Below are 15,917 nucleotides of genomic sequence, written 5' to 3' on the forward strand. Positions count from 1 at the left end.
TTGGATTCCAAAGGCTGGTGAAATGGAAGATAGAGGGGAACATTTATAAAGGAGCTTTGGAATGATTATCTTTACACCCCATGTTAGTTAAGGAAGCAATAACCTCTGTGAAAATTCCTTCCACATGGCCTTAACTAAAAACTGAACATTTGTAATACCTTTCTCTCTCTTGAAGTTGCTCCTCATTCTTTCTCATCTAAAACACTTCCAATTTAGTGATGGGAACAGCATTCTTTTCACAACCACACCCGTGCAAAAACAGACTCTTGTCTTTGCTCTCAGTCTCAAACAGAGCCCTCAATCATGGACAATCAAGGAAGGAGAGATTTCCATTCAGAACTATACTTATGAGAAGAGTGAATTTGACTACTTCCCATGGTATCAGCAATACCCTGGTAAAGGCCCTCCATTCTTGATAGCCATACATTTGGTTGTGAATAAAAAGGAAGATTAACAGATTTCCTCAGTACAGTGCCAAACAGCTCTTACTGCACGTCACAGCTTCCCAGCCTGGAGACTCAGCACCTACTTCTGCATCAAGTGCCGAGTGCTCCCCAGACACTTGCAGCCTGTGCCCAGATCTGCAGCTGAGGCTCTAGCCACACCCTGTTGTGTAGATTAAATACACATGCACACACACAATTTTTTTGTGCATAAGAAGGTTTAATATATTTAAGAAAGTTGAAATTATACAGAATTTATTCCTTGATCAGTAGTGAAATTGACTTAGAAAATCAGTAGCAAAAAGATATCTTTAGAAACTCCCAAATATTTGGAATTTAGGCATTAAATTTTAAAGTAACCCATAGGTTAAAGAAATAACTACTTGGCTGTTAGAAAATATTTTGAAAGAAAATATAGTGAGAACATATACATACAAATATTGTGAGATACAGGTACTATCTCATAATATAGTATCTCATAATAGATTCTGGTAAAGAATCTGCTTGCAATGCGGGAGACCTGGGTTCAATTCCTGGCTCGGGAAGATCCCCTGGAGAAGGGAAAGCCTACACACTCCAGTATTCTGTCCTTGAGAATTCCATGAACTGTATAGGCCATGGGGTCTCAAAGAGTCCAACATGATTAAGCTACTTTCACTTTCAATTTCATAGGTAATGTTTTACATTGGAGGAGTTCATCTTTTTAAATACTTACATTCAAAACGATCAACTTCACCTTTTTCTCAAGTGCACATGGAACATTCTCCAGAATAGATCACATCCTGGGCCATAAATCTAGTCTTGGTAGATTCAAAAAAATTGAAATCATTCCAGTCATCTTTTCTGACCACAGTGCGGTAAGATTAGATCTCAATTACAGGGAAAAAAATTGTTAAAAATTCAAACATATGGAGGCTAAATAACACACTTCTGAATAACCAACAAATCATAGAAGAAATCAAAAAAGAAATCAAAATATGAATAGAAATGAATGAAAATGAAAACACAACAACCCCAAACCTATGGGACACTGTAAAAGCAGTTCTAAGGAGAAGGTCCATAGCATTACAGGCTTACCTCAAGAAACAAGAAAAAAGTCAAATAAATAACCTAACTCTACACCTAAAGCAGCTAGAGAAGGAAGAAATGAAGAACCCCAGGGTTAGTAGAAGGAAAGAAATCTTAAAAATTTGGGCAGAAATAAATGCAAAAGAAACTAAAGAGACCATAGCAAAAATCAAAAAAGCGAAAAGCTGGTTTTTTGAAAAAATAAACAAAATTGACAAACTGTTAGCAAGACTCATTAAGAAACAAAGGGAGAAGAACCAAATCAGCAAAATTAGAAATGAAAATGGAGAGATCACAACAGACAACACTGAAATACAAAGGATCATAAGAGACTACTACCAGCAGCACTATGCCAATAAAATGGACAACTTGGAAGAAATGGACAAATTCTTAGAAAAGTATAACTTTCCAAAACTGAACCAGGAAGAAAAAGAAGATCTTAACAAACCCATCACAAGCAAGGAAATCGAAACTGTAATCAAAAATCTTCCAGGAAACAAAAGCTCAGGACCAGACGGCTTCACAGCTGAATTCTACCAAAAATTTAGAGAAGAGCTAACACCTATCTTACTCAAACTCTTCCAGAAAATTGCAGAAGAAGGTAAACTTCCAAACTCATTCTATGAGGCCACCATCACCCTAATTCCAAAACCAAAGATGCCACAAAAAAAGAAAACTACAGGTCAATATCACTGATGAATATACACGCAAAAATCCTTAACAAAATTCTAGCAAACAGATTCCAACAACATATTTAAAAAATCATACATAATGACCAAGTGGGCTTTATCCCAGGAATGCAAGGATTCTTTAATATCCGCAAATCAATGTAATACACCACATTAACAAATTGAAAGATAAAAACCATATGATTATCTCAATAGATGCAGAGAAAGCCTTTGACAAAATTCAACATCCATTTATGATTAAAACTCTCCAGAAAGCAGGAATAGAAGGAACATACCTCAACATAATAAAAGCCATATATGACAAACCCACAGCAAGCATTACCCTCAATGGTGAAAAATTGAAAGCATTTCCCCTAAAATCAGGAACAAGACAAGGGTGCCCACTCTCACCACTACTATTCACCATAGTTGTGGAAGTTTTGGCCACAGCAATCAGAGCAGAAAAAGAAGTAAAAGGAATCCAGATAGGAAAAGAAGAAGTGAAACTCTCGCTGTTTGCAGATGACATGATCCTCTACATAGAAAACCCTAAAGACTCTACCAGAAAATTACTAGAGCTAATCAATGAATATAGTAAAGTTGCAGGATATAAAATTAACACACAGAAATCCCTTGCAGTCCTGTACACTAACAATGAGAAAACAGAAACAGAAATTAAGGAAACAATATCATTCACCATTGCAACAAAAAGAATAAAATACTTAGGAGTATATCTACCTAAAGAAACAAAAGATCTATACACAGAAAACTATAAAACACCGATGAAAGAAATCAAAGAGGAAACAAACAGATGGAGAAATCTACCGTGTTCATGGACTGAAAGAATCAATATTGTCAAAATGGCTATCCTACCCAAAGCAATCTATAGATTCAATGCATTCCCTATCAAGCTACCAATGGTATTTTTCACAGAAACAGAACAAATAATTTCTCGATTTGTATGGAAATACAAAAAACCTCGAATAGCCAAAGTAATCTTGAGAAAGAAGAATGGAACTGGAGGAAACAACCTGCCTGACTTCATACTCTACTACAAAGCCAGTCATCAAGACAGTATGGTACTGGCACAAAGACAGAAATATAGATCAATGGAACAGAATAGAAAGCCCAGAGATAAATCCACAAACCTATGAACACCTTATCTTTGACAAAGGAGGCAAGGATATACAATGGAAAAAAGACAACCTCTTTAACAAGTGGTGCTGGGAAAACTGGTCAATCACCTGTAAAAGAATGAAACTAGAACACTTTCTAACACCATACACAAAAATAAACTCAAAATGGATTAAAGATCTAAATGTAAGACCAGAAACTACAAAACTCCTAGAGGAGAACATAGGCAAAACACTCTCCGACATAAATCACAGCAAGATCTTCTATGACCCACCTCCCAGAATATTGGAAAGAAAAGCAAAATTAAACAAATGGGACCTAATGAAACTTAAAAGCTTTTGCACAACAAAGGAAACTATAACAAGGTGAAAAGACAGCCCTCAGATTGGGAGAAAATAATAGCAAACGAAGCAACAGACAAAGGATTAATCTCAAAAATATACAAGCAACTCCTGCAGCTCAATTCCAGAAAAATAAATGACCCAATCAAAAAATGGGCCAAAGAACTAAACAGACATGTCTCCAAAGAAGACATACAGATGGCTAACAAACACATGAAAAGATGCTCAACATCACTCATTATCAGAGAAATGCAAATCAAAACCACAATGAGGTACCATTACACGCCAATCAGGATGGCTGCTATCCAAAAGTCTACAAGCAATAAATGCTGGAGAGGGTGTGGAGAAAAGGGAACCCTCTTACACTGTTGGTGGGAATGCAAACTAGTACAGCCGCTATGGAGAACAGTGTGAAGATTTCTTAAAAAACTGGATATAGAACTGCCATATGACCCAGCAATCCTACTTCTGGGCATACACACCGAGGAAACCAGATCTGAAAGAGACATGTGCACCCCAATGTTCATTGCAGCACTGTTTATAATAGCCAGGACATGGAAGCAACCTAGATGCCCATCAGCAGATGAATGGATAAGGAAGCTGTGGTACATATACACCATGGAATATTACTCAGCCATTAAAAAGAATTCATTTGAATCAGTTCTAATGAGATGGATGAAACTGGAGCCCATTATACCAAGTGAAGTAAGCCAGAAAGATAAAGAACATTACAGCATACTAACACATATATATGGAATTTAGAAAGATGGTAACGATAACCCTATATGCAAAACAGAAAAAGAGACACAGATGTACAGAACAGACTTTTAGACTCTGTGGGAGAAGGAGAGGGTGGGATGTTTCAAGAGAACAGCATCTAAACATGTATATTATCTATTGTGAAACAGATCACCAGCCCAGGTTGGATGCATGAGACAAGTGCTCGGGCCTGGTACACTGGGAAGACTCAGAGGGATTGGGTAGAGAGGGAGGTGGGAGGGGGGATCAGGATGGGGAATACATGTAAATCCATGGCTGATTCATGTCAATGTATGACAAAACCCACTACCATATTGTAAAGTAATTAGCCTCCAACTAATAAAAAGAAATGAAAAAATAATAATAAAAAAATAAATAAATACTTACATTCGTAAAGAAAAATACTGCAAAGCAATAATCTAAGCTTTCAACAAAAAAGATAGAACAAATTACAACTGATATAAACTGAAATAAGAAAATAATAAAAATGTCATATTGGTAAAACAGAAGGAAAAATGATAGAAATACCCATGAGATACAAAGTTAAGTTTGCTAAAATGATTACTAAACTATATATTCATAGGTAGAATTAGCATGGTGATAAAAGAGAAAACACAAATTAGAAATATAAAGAATGAAAAAGTAAAGTATTGTACAGATGCTGCAGTGTTAAAAAGATAGAGTCCCTCTACTGTCTACCTGAAACTATCACAGCATTGTGAATTGGCTATACTCCAATACAAGATAAAAAAGTTCAATAAAAATGAATAAAAAGGGAAAATAAAAAATTATTAACAAGATAATGCTACTGACTCATCCCAAGTGGGGATGTGGGAAAGTGGAGAAATTTGATTTTTTGGCAAGGGTGCAATGACAATTCAATGGAGTAATGATAGTCATATGAACAAATGATTTAGGGACAATTGGATATTCCTAGGCAAATTAGTGAATCTTAGCCTAAATCTCACACCTTATACAAAAATTTGAGGAGAATCTCAAAATGGACTGTATATCCAAGTGTAAAATCTAAAACACTAAATCTTTTTGAAAAAAAAAAAATCTTCAGTACCAAGTGTTAGACAAAAGGATTTTTGTCATGACGTTAAAGCACAATCAATAAAAAATAAAATATTTCATCAAAAGTAAAAATGCTTGCTCTGTGAAAGATACTATTAAGAGAATGAAAAAGGCAAGCCACAGAATGGCAGGAAATATTTTCACAATGTATTTTCTTTCTTTTTTTTTTTTAATTTTTTTATTAGTTGGAGGCTAATTGCTTCACAACATTTCAGTGGGTTTTGTCATACATTGATATGAATCAGCCATAGATTTACACTTATTCCCCATCCCGATCCCCCCTCCCATCTCCCTCTCCACCCGATTCCTCTGGGTCTTCCCAGTGCACCAGGCCGGAGCACTTGTCTCATGCATCCCACCTGGGCTGGTGATCTGTTTCACCATAGATAGTATACATGCTGTTCTTTTGAAACATCCCACCCTCACCTTCTCCCACAGAGTTCAAAAGTCTGTTCTGTATTTCTGTGTCTCTTTTTCTGTTTTGCATATAGGGTTATCGTTACCATCTTTCTAAATTCCATATATATGTGTTAGTATGCTGTAATGTTCTTTATCTTTCTGGCTTACTTCACTCTGTATAATGGGCTCCAGTTTCATCCATCTCATTAGGACTGGTTCAAATGAATTCTTTTTGACGGCTGAGTAAAATTCCATGGTGTATATGTACCACAGCTTCCTTATCCATTCATCTGCTGATGGGCATCTAGGTTGCTTCCATGTCCTGGCTATTATAAACAGTGCTGCGCTGAACATTGGGGTGCACGTGTCTCTTTCAGATTTGGTTTCCTCAGTGTGTATGCCCAGAAGTGGGATTGCTGGGTCATATGGCAGTTCTATTTCCAGTTTTTTAAGGAATCTCCACACTGTTTTCCATAGTGGCTGTACTAGTTTGCATTCCCACCAACAGTGTAAGAGGGTTCCCTTTTCTCCACAGCCTCTCCAGCATTTATTGCTTGTAGACTTTTGGATAGCAGCCATCCTGACTGGTGTGTAATGGTACCTCATTGTGGTTTTGATTTGCATTTCTCTAATAATGAGTGATGTTGAGCATCTTTTCATGTGTTTGTTAGCCATCTCACAATGTATTTTCATCAAAGGATGGTATTTAGAATACAATGAACTCTCTAAACTCAGTAGGAAGAAAACAAGTAGTCCAATTGGAAAATGGTTCATCCAAACATATCATGGAAGAGCTATGTGTTAGGGAAATTAGCATATAAACAGATGTTCAACATCATTAACCACCAAGGAGATGCAAATTAAAGCCACAATGAGATACCATTCCACATCTTGCTTAATGGCTAAGATGAAAATTACTCATGATAACCAAGTTCTGGCAATGATGTAGAGAAGCTGGGCCACTCATGCATTGCTGGTGGGTAAATGGTGCAGTCATTCTGGAAGACAGTTTAGCAGTTCCACATAAACTTAAATATTCACTCACCTTACAAGTCAGCAATCACACTCTTTTATGGGCATTTGAGTTTCTTACTTAGTAATTTCCAGGTATATGAAGCTGATCAATTATCTGGTCCTGTGCTCATTTTGCAGATTTCCAAATAACCCACCAGTTTAACATCATATTGGGCTTCTGTTATGGTCAGATGGTAAAGAATCTGCCCACAATGCAGGAGAGCTGTGTTTGATCCCTGGGTCAGGAAGATACCCTAGAGAAGGGAATGGCTACCATTCCAGTATCCTTGCCTGGATAATTCCATGGGCAGAGGAGCCTGGTGGGCTGTAGTCCATGGGATCACAAAGAGTTGGACATGACTTAGCGACTGAACAACAATAACATATATATGTATGTGTATATATATATATACACATACAATTAGATTGCTTCCTGCTCATCTTTGGATAATGAGGAACCATTAGAAATTGTAAAGATTAAATTTTATATTAAGAATTACAAGGCAATGTACAATTTTTTCCTGAGTTACTTCTAATTTTCTCATTCACCCCTTTCTGCCACATACTCTAGATTTACATCAGCCACTTTATTTATTTTTTTTTCAGTGGGTTTTGTCATACATTAACATGAATCAGTAATAGATTTACACGTATTCCCCATCCCGATCCCCCCTCCCACCTCCCTCTCCACCCGATTCCTTTGGGTCTTCCCAGTGCAACAGGCCCGAGCACTTGTCTCATGCATCCCACCTGAGCTGGTGATCTGTTTCACCATAGATAATATACATGCTGTTCTTTTGAAACATCCCACCCTCACCTTCTCCCACAGAGTCTAAAAGTGTGTTCTGTACTTCTATGTCTCTTTTTCTGTTTTGCATATAGGGTTATCATTACCATCTTTCTAAATTCCATATATATGTGTTAGTATGCTGTAATGTTCTTTATCTTTCTGGCTTACTTCACTCGGTATAATGGGCTCCAGTTTCACCCATCTCATTAGGACTGATTCAAATGAATTCTTTTTAATGGCTGAGTAATATTCCATGGTGTATATGTACCACAGCTTCCTTATCCATTCATCTGCTGATGGGCATTTGGTTGCTTCCATGTCCTGGCTATTATAAACAGTGCTGCGATGAACATTGGGGTGCATGTGTCTCTTTCAGATCTGGTTTCCTCAGTGTGTATGCCCAGAAGTGGGATTGCTGGGTTATATGGCAGTTCTATATCCAGTTTTTTAAGAAATCTTCACACTGTTCTCCATAGCGGCTGTACTAGTTTGCATTCCCACCAACAGTGTAAGAGGGTTCCCTTTTCTCCACACCCTCTCCAGCATTTATTGCTTGTAGACTTTTGGATAGCAGCCATCCTGACTGGCGTGTAATGGTACCTCATTGTGGTTTTGATTTGCATTTCTCTGATAATGAGTGAACATCAGCCACTTTAAAATAAAACCATTTATGCTGGTATTAAGCTCTTTCCTTAATCTGAACCTTTGCAGATGCTGTCCTCTTTGGTCAGAATGGTTTTTCCCAAGTGCTTGTTCAAAACACATATATGTACTCAACCTTTACAGCTCAGTTCAAGCAACATTACTTCTTATGTGAAATCTCAGAGGATAATATTGCTAACTTTTAATTATAAATATTATTGGATCTGCTCCCCTCTTAAGATGATTTGACAGGAATATTTGCTATTGGGGGCCATCTTATACTTATATTCATTCAAACTGTTTCCTACGAGGCATGAAGAGATTCCTTTTAGTCCACAAACCAAAGCATGGTCAGGTTCCTTTCTTTTCATTTAGCAAATAGCTCCTTCACAGCACAAGCCCCGGAGATAGGCTACAGCAAATACGATGGTGTGAGTTGGGAAAGCGCGGCCTTCTCCAGGGGGTGACTGTTCTGTCTTGGTTTACATCCTTCTGTGTAAACTGCGGCAGGGCTCCTGATCTGCATGAAGACCAGGGAACTTTTAAAGCATCCCCAAGTGCTCTTCTAGACCCCTTGCTCTTCTAGGGTGGGAGTGGAGCCTTCACCAACATAGCATTGCTAGATTTGTCTTCATTTGGAGGTTCAAATCCAACATGCCTGAAAAGGAAAAGTTATTCCAAGGATGTGCATTTCAAAGAACTTTGTTAACTCATGGGCTTTTCCTTTTCCATTGCATCCTAAACCTGCTTCTCTTTCTGTTTCTATATATAAAGTAATTCAGATTCAGATTTACTTTTGACTTTAAAGAAGTTTTGAGATTTCTATTGTTTGTATAATTACATGGCAACACTTCAAAGACATTAAGGATCCTATAGTGGGTTGGAGGGCGGGTCCCAAAAGATACATTCACAGCCTAACCCACGGAAACTGTGAATGTGAACTTGTTTAACAAAGAACCTTTTCAAATGGAATTAAGCAAAAGATATCAAAATCCAATCATACTGGATTATACTGGTGGGGCCTCAGTCCAGTGACAAGTGTCCTTTTAACAGACACATAGGTGAGAAGGCCTCATGAGGTCTTTTTGATGGAGGAGGAGACTGGAGGTGTACAGTCACTAGCAAAGGAGCACCTGGAACCACCAGAAGCCAGAAGAGGCAGGAAGGAGTCTCTCCAGAAACAGTTGGAAGGAGTATGTTCCTGCTGACACCTTATCGTCAGACTTCTGCCCTCCAGGTTGCAGGGAACCGATTCTTGTTTTTTGGAGCCATTGAATTTGTGATGATTTGTTATGGGAGAACTAGGGCTACTGGGGCTACTAACACAGTTTTCAAAAGGTAGCATTTCTAAATAGCTACAAGCAACTCCTGACTGTTTACATTCATGGAAGGGCACTTTTAAATTGCTCTTTGGGACATTTGCATTCAGATTCTCACATATGCAAACGTATGTATTTATTTATCATTCAGCAAATGTTAGAGTAACCACTGTTTACCAGGTATTACTGGATCAGCAATTTTTGATCCAGTCACAGAGGGGCGGCATCTGCATAGACACTCCATGGGGAAGATGAGTGGATAATAAGGTAGTAAGTCTGATTGGCTGTCTCAAATTGTAGTCGCTCCTTTCTATTTGCTTTCCAAAAGGCAGTATAGACCAGGTTTCTATAGGTCTGGAAGAAGCTGATACAAGGGAAAGCCTTTCAGGAGCAGGCAGATGTAGCAACTGTTTCTGAAGAGGAAGAAAAGGGAGATGCTACTGTTAACACCAGGGTTGATCTTATGGATGCAAATATCACATGAGTTTGGGGTTTCCCTGATTGCTCCCAGAAAATTCAGCACAGAGGAATCTTATCTGCAGGCAACTGTAGGAGTGGGATTTTCTGACTGAGAGCAGGATGTTGAGAAAAACATAAAAACTAAAATGTGGGAGATAGAGGGAGTTGGGGAGAGAGACATGGAAAGAAGGAGAAAATACACAAGAAAAATGAGAGAGACCATGACAGCTGAGAGAATAAACATCTAACCAGACTTTCTCTGTTACTTCTCACTGCTTTTCTGAACAGCAATGAGTAAACAACAGATAAAGCATTTTCCTGAATTCTTGCTTCTGCAAGAAGGAGAGAACTTCACCACATACTGCAATTCCTCAAGCACATTTTACAGTTTACAGTGGTATCAGCAGAGGCCTGGGGGAAGTCCTGTCTTCTTGATGATATTAGCTGAGGGTGGAGAAGTGAAGATGGTGCAGAGACAGACAGATCAGTGTGGAGAGTCCAGACAGCACAGCTCCCTGCACCTCGCGGCTGCCCAGCTCTCAGACGTAGGAACCTACTTCTAGGCAAGGGGACAGTGCTCTGGAAGCACCTGCTGTCTGTCCCCAAACCTCACTGTGGGCTCTGGGGTCGCTCCTCCTCATCTCTTCTCAGAGCAGCGGCCAGAGATAGCTGAAGTCATGATGTCTATGAAGAAATTGAAGTTTTAATAAAAAAAATCACCAGACTCAGTGTCACTGAAGAATTCTGTCAAACATTGAATTGTACACAATTTCTTTCAGAAAATAGAAAGAAAATAATTCTTCACTCATTTTATGAGGCTAATATTACCCTGATACCCAAATCAGACAAAGACCATAAAGAACCAAAAACTACATGGAAATATCTTTTATCTAGAAGATAGACACAAATTTATTAAAATATTTTAGCAAGTAAAATTCATTGATATATAAAATGAATAATATGCCGAGCACAAATGTAATTTCTTTCAAGGATGCAAGACACTTTAATATTGAAAATCAATGGATGGAATTTACCATATGAACAGGGTAGAAAAGAAAAATCATATCATCATATTAACCTAGTCAGAAAAAAAGGATTTGCAAAAATTCAGTAGTCAGTTATGGTGGAAACTCTGAGCAACACAAGAATAGTGGGGAATCTCCTCAATACCTACTGGTACTCTTACTAGTAAAAGACTATGATATTCTCCAAGAAAGAGAACAAAACCAGAGTGTCCTTTCTCGTTACTCTTTCCATACAGTGCTAGATGTTGGAGTCAGTGCAATAAAGAAAGTAGATGTAACAATCTTATAGAGTTGAAAGAAAAAGTGAAACTGCCACTATTTTCTGGTAACATGATTATCTATGTAGAAAATCCAAAGAATTTACCCCTAAAATTATATTAGGGAAATCCAAATTAAAATTACAAAGAGAAACCACTTCACATCTATCATAAGGGCCAAAATTAAAATTACTGACAATACCAAGTTCTGGCAAGGAAGCAGAGAAATTGGATCACTCATGCATTGCTGGTGGGTGAATGGCCCAGTCATTCTAGAAAACAATCCAAGAGTTTCACATAAACTTAAATATTCACTTACTGAACAACCCAGCAAACACACTCCTGGGTATTTATGCTTGAGAAATGAAAACTTTATGTTCACTGAAAAATACGTACATTAGTACCGGAAGTTAACCAGTGATCATCACTGAATGAACAGATAAATATCCTGTAGTGCATTCACACAATGAAATACTATTTATACATCTTTCTCGACTTCAATAGGGTTATTTTGCAATAAATCATTTTAAGTTGAAACAATAGTAAGTCAAAAGTTCATTTAATATGGGAAGGAAATCTAAAAAAATGTGGAGATAAATGTATGCATGTATAACTGATTCTCTTTGCTGCACTGCAGAAAGCGACATTGTAAAGAAACTATACTTCAATAAAAATAGATTAAAATTAAAAAAAAAGAAAACCCACCTAATATACTTAACCTAGCTTCCCTTGAAAGTGAAAGCTGCTCAGTCGTGTCCGACTCCTTGAGACCCCATGGACTGTCCATGGAATTCTCCAGGCCAGACTACTGGAGTGGGTAGCCTTTCCCTTCTCCAGGGCATCTTCCCAATCCAGGGATCAGACACAAATCTCCTGCATTGCAGGCGGATTCTTTACCAGCTGAGCCACAAGGGAAATCCAAGAATACTGGAATGGGTAGCCTATCCCTTCTCCAGAGGAAATTCCCAACCCAGGAATCAAACCAGGGTGTCCTGCATTGCAGCAAATTCTTTACCAACTCACCTATCAGGGAAGTGGTAGCTTCCCTTAAATGTGGCCAACACTTACATTAGCCTACAGTTGGGGAAAAATTGTCTCATACAGTCTATTTTATACTAAAATGATGAAGATCTTATGAATGTGTTGAGTACTGTACTAAAAGTGAAAATCAAAATGGTTATACAGGTATGAAATGGCTGTAAATGTGTCGGTTGTTTACACTCATGATTTTGAGGCTGGCCAGGAGCTCAGCTCACTGCTGCTGCCCAGAATCACCAGGAAATATCATACTGCATGTTGCTAGCCCAGGAAAAGATAAAATTTCAGTATTCCAAGTATGGTTTCTACTGAATGCATACCACTTTTTCACTACTGTAAAGTCAAAAATCCTAAATTGAATTATCCTAATTAAGTTGGGGACAGTCTGTAATGATTAAAAGGAAAAGGTTATTGATATATGCAGTAGTCTAGATGGATCTCAGGATGTTATGCTGAATGAAACAAAATCAATCTCAGAGGCTACATGGTGTATGGTTACACTTACTGGATTATTATGATTGCATACATAGTGTGATTCTACTTACACAACATTCTCAACAGGACAAAATACAGAGATGAAAGGAGATCAGTAGTGACCTGGATTGTAAAGAATTGCAGGCCTTGGGAGGGTGTGCAAAGAGGTTTTCTTTAGAGAGATGGAAAAAGTCTATGTCATGATTTTAATGGTGATAACAGGAGCCTATACATGTAATAAAGTTTCACAGAGCTATGCATCAAAACCAAAGATTACATATAAAACTGAGGTACCAGATCATGATCTGTATTTTAATAAAATTTTAGCAATATCAATTTCCTGGTATATATATGTAATTACTATATTAGCATATATATTTTAGAATATCAAGCTGCTCCCCAGGCTGTTGTGGGCCTTTGTGGTCTCTTCTGCCTAGTTACAAATAATTGGAAACCAGAACATCAGCAGTTTTCAAGGGTTGCAGAGGTGGTGATGGTTGGCAAAGCAACCTAAAGTTCTTTAGGGTGATAGAATGGTTCTGTATATTAATTTTAGTGGTGGTAATAAGAATTTACAAGTGTGATTAATTTCACAACTATGCATAAAATGGTGGATAAAAAATGTAATAAATATAATATACTGATATATATAATATGTGTATTAGAGATCAAATTGCCAACATTCATGGGATCATGGAGAAAGCAAAGGAATTCCAGAACAACATCTACTTCTGCTTCATTGACTACACTAAAAACTTTGTGTGGATAACAACAAACTGGAAAATTCTTAAGGAGATGGAAACACCAACCCACCATACTTGTCTCCTGATCTGTATGCAGATCAAGAAGCAACAGTTAGAACCGGACATGGAACAACCTACTGGTACCAAATTGGGAAAGGAGTACATCAAGGCTATATTGCCAGTCCTCTTATTTAACTTATATGCAGAGTATAACATGTGAAATGCTGGGCTGGATGAGTCATAGGCTGGAATCAAGATTGCTGGGAGAAATATAAAAAACCTCAGATATGCAGATGATACCACTCTAATGGGAGAAAGTGAAGAGGAACTTAAGGGCCTCTTGATGAGTGTGAAAGAGGAGAGTGAAAAAACTGGCTTGAAACTCAACATTCAAAAATCTGAGATCATGGCATCTGGTCCCATTACTTTATGGCAAATAGAAGGGGAAAATGTAGAAGTAGTGACAGATTTAATTTTTGTGGGCTCCAAAATTCCTATGGATGGTGACTGAAGCCATGAAATTGAAAGATGTTTGCTCTTTGGAAGAAAAGATATGACAGACCTGCAGGTGGGCTAAGTCGCTTCAGTCGTGTCCAGCTCTGCATCCCTGTGAACTGTAGCCCTCCAGGCTCCTCTGTTCATGAGATTTCCCAGGCAACAGTATTGGAGTGGGTTGCCATGCCCTCCTCCAGGCGATCTTCCTGACCCAGGGATCGAACCCACATCTCTTATGTCTCCTGCATTTGCAGGCAGGTTCTTAAACACTTGTGCTCCCTGGGAAGCTTAAGATGGCATATTAAAAAGCAGACACACTTTGCCGACAAGGGTCTGTATAATCAAAGCTCTGGTTTTTCCAATTGTCATGTGTGGTGTGAGAGTTGGACCATAAATAAGGCTGAATGCTGAAGAATTGATGCTTTTCAATTGTGGTGCTGCAGAAAACTCTTGAGAGTCCCTTGGACTGCAAGGAGAAAAAACCAGTCAGTCCTAATAGAAATCAATCATGAATATTCACTGGAAGGACTGATGCTGAAGCTGAAGCTCCAATACTTTGACCACCTGATATGAAGAGCTGACTCTTGGGAAAAACCCTGATGCTGGGAAAGACTGAAGGCAAAAGGAGAAAGGAGCAGCAGAGGATGAGGTGATTGGATAGCATCATTGACTCAATGGACATGAATTAGAGCAACTTTGGGAGATACTGAAGCACAGTGTAGCCTGGGGTGCTGCAGTCCATGGGGGTCACAAAGTTTGGACACAACTTAGTGACTGAACAAAAACAAAAATGTGTCTAAAACCTGTAAATACCAAGTGTTGTAGGAGAACATTACAGCATTATGTCACAGAAAGATCTGGCATACTTATCTTGAATTTATTTTACAAAGAGAAAAATAATGAGCCACTAACAAGTGAGACTGAACACTTTGGACCACTGACATAGAAAATGTGATGTCAGGACAATTCCAGGACACATGGTCTAATTAATGCAATCCTGCTTGTGGAGGGGACAAGACAGAGTCTCCTGGTCTTCCTCAAAGTCTAATAAATAAGACTCAATTTCAAATTTCAAAAGAATATTTTATTCCTATGTAATTTCATTCAAAATTTAAAACTGAATAGACTCTGAAAGTCAGATGGATTGATTATTTTTGTCATTTCATGGTGAAGTAATTTTATTTATTGAAAAACCTAAATAGAGTCACAAAACTCAATACAAAGACAGAGATACATTAATGATTTTGAATAAAATTTCCATTCACCAAGAAACCTAAGATCTGCAAGTTTTTAAAAGAGGCATTAGATTCTGGATGGAGAAAAGTATAGGCTAAATAAATGACCTGTTAGTAGATTACAGAAAGTTTCATAGGCTATAGTAAATTATATCTTAAACAGGATGGCAAAACTATTTTGCTAAATAATTATTAATGTATGTCAACTTGTCTAATATTCAGTTCTCCTCAGCTCAAATTTTAATTCTGATTGCTTTTTTCATGACTTCTTTCAGGACTTGCCTACTTTAATGACCAGGGAAAGACAAGCAGACAAAGTAAAGGTTTGTGCTGAGCCAGACTTTTTCCCATGCATGCACAGACCACGTGGTCTATGGACATGACAAACCCCACTTCCTGTTGGGGGGAGTCACACAGGTACCGGGCAGTATGTATATGTGCTGCCAGGCACTCAAAGACACTGAACTCTCAGCTTGAGGCAGAACTGAGCACATCTGTGCAGGGGAATCCATGCCTCATGCCGCTCTCCAGTCTGCT

At 38.1% G+C, this 15,917-nt stretch overlaps 1 gene segment (V, D, J or C); it reads left to right on the forward strand.

The window, feature by feature from the left end:
* Window positions 1-15,917, forward strand: part of LOC122705768 — a 47,220-nt gene that overhangs the window by 17,281 nt on the left and 14,022 nt on the right.

Source organism: Cervus elaphus, chromosome 12 (assembly GCF_910594005.1).
Source record: "Cervus elaphus chromosome 12, mCerEla1.1, whole genome shotgun sequence".
Lineage (NCBI taxonomy): Eukaryota > Metazoa > Chordata > Mammalia > Artiodactyla > Cervidae > Cervus > Cervus elaphus.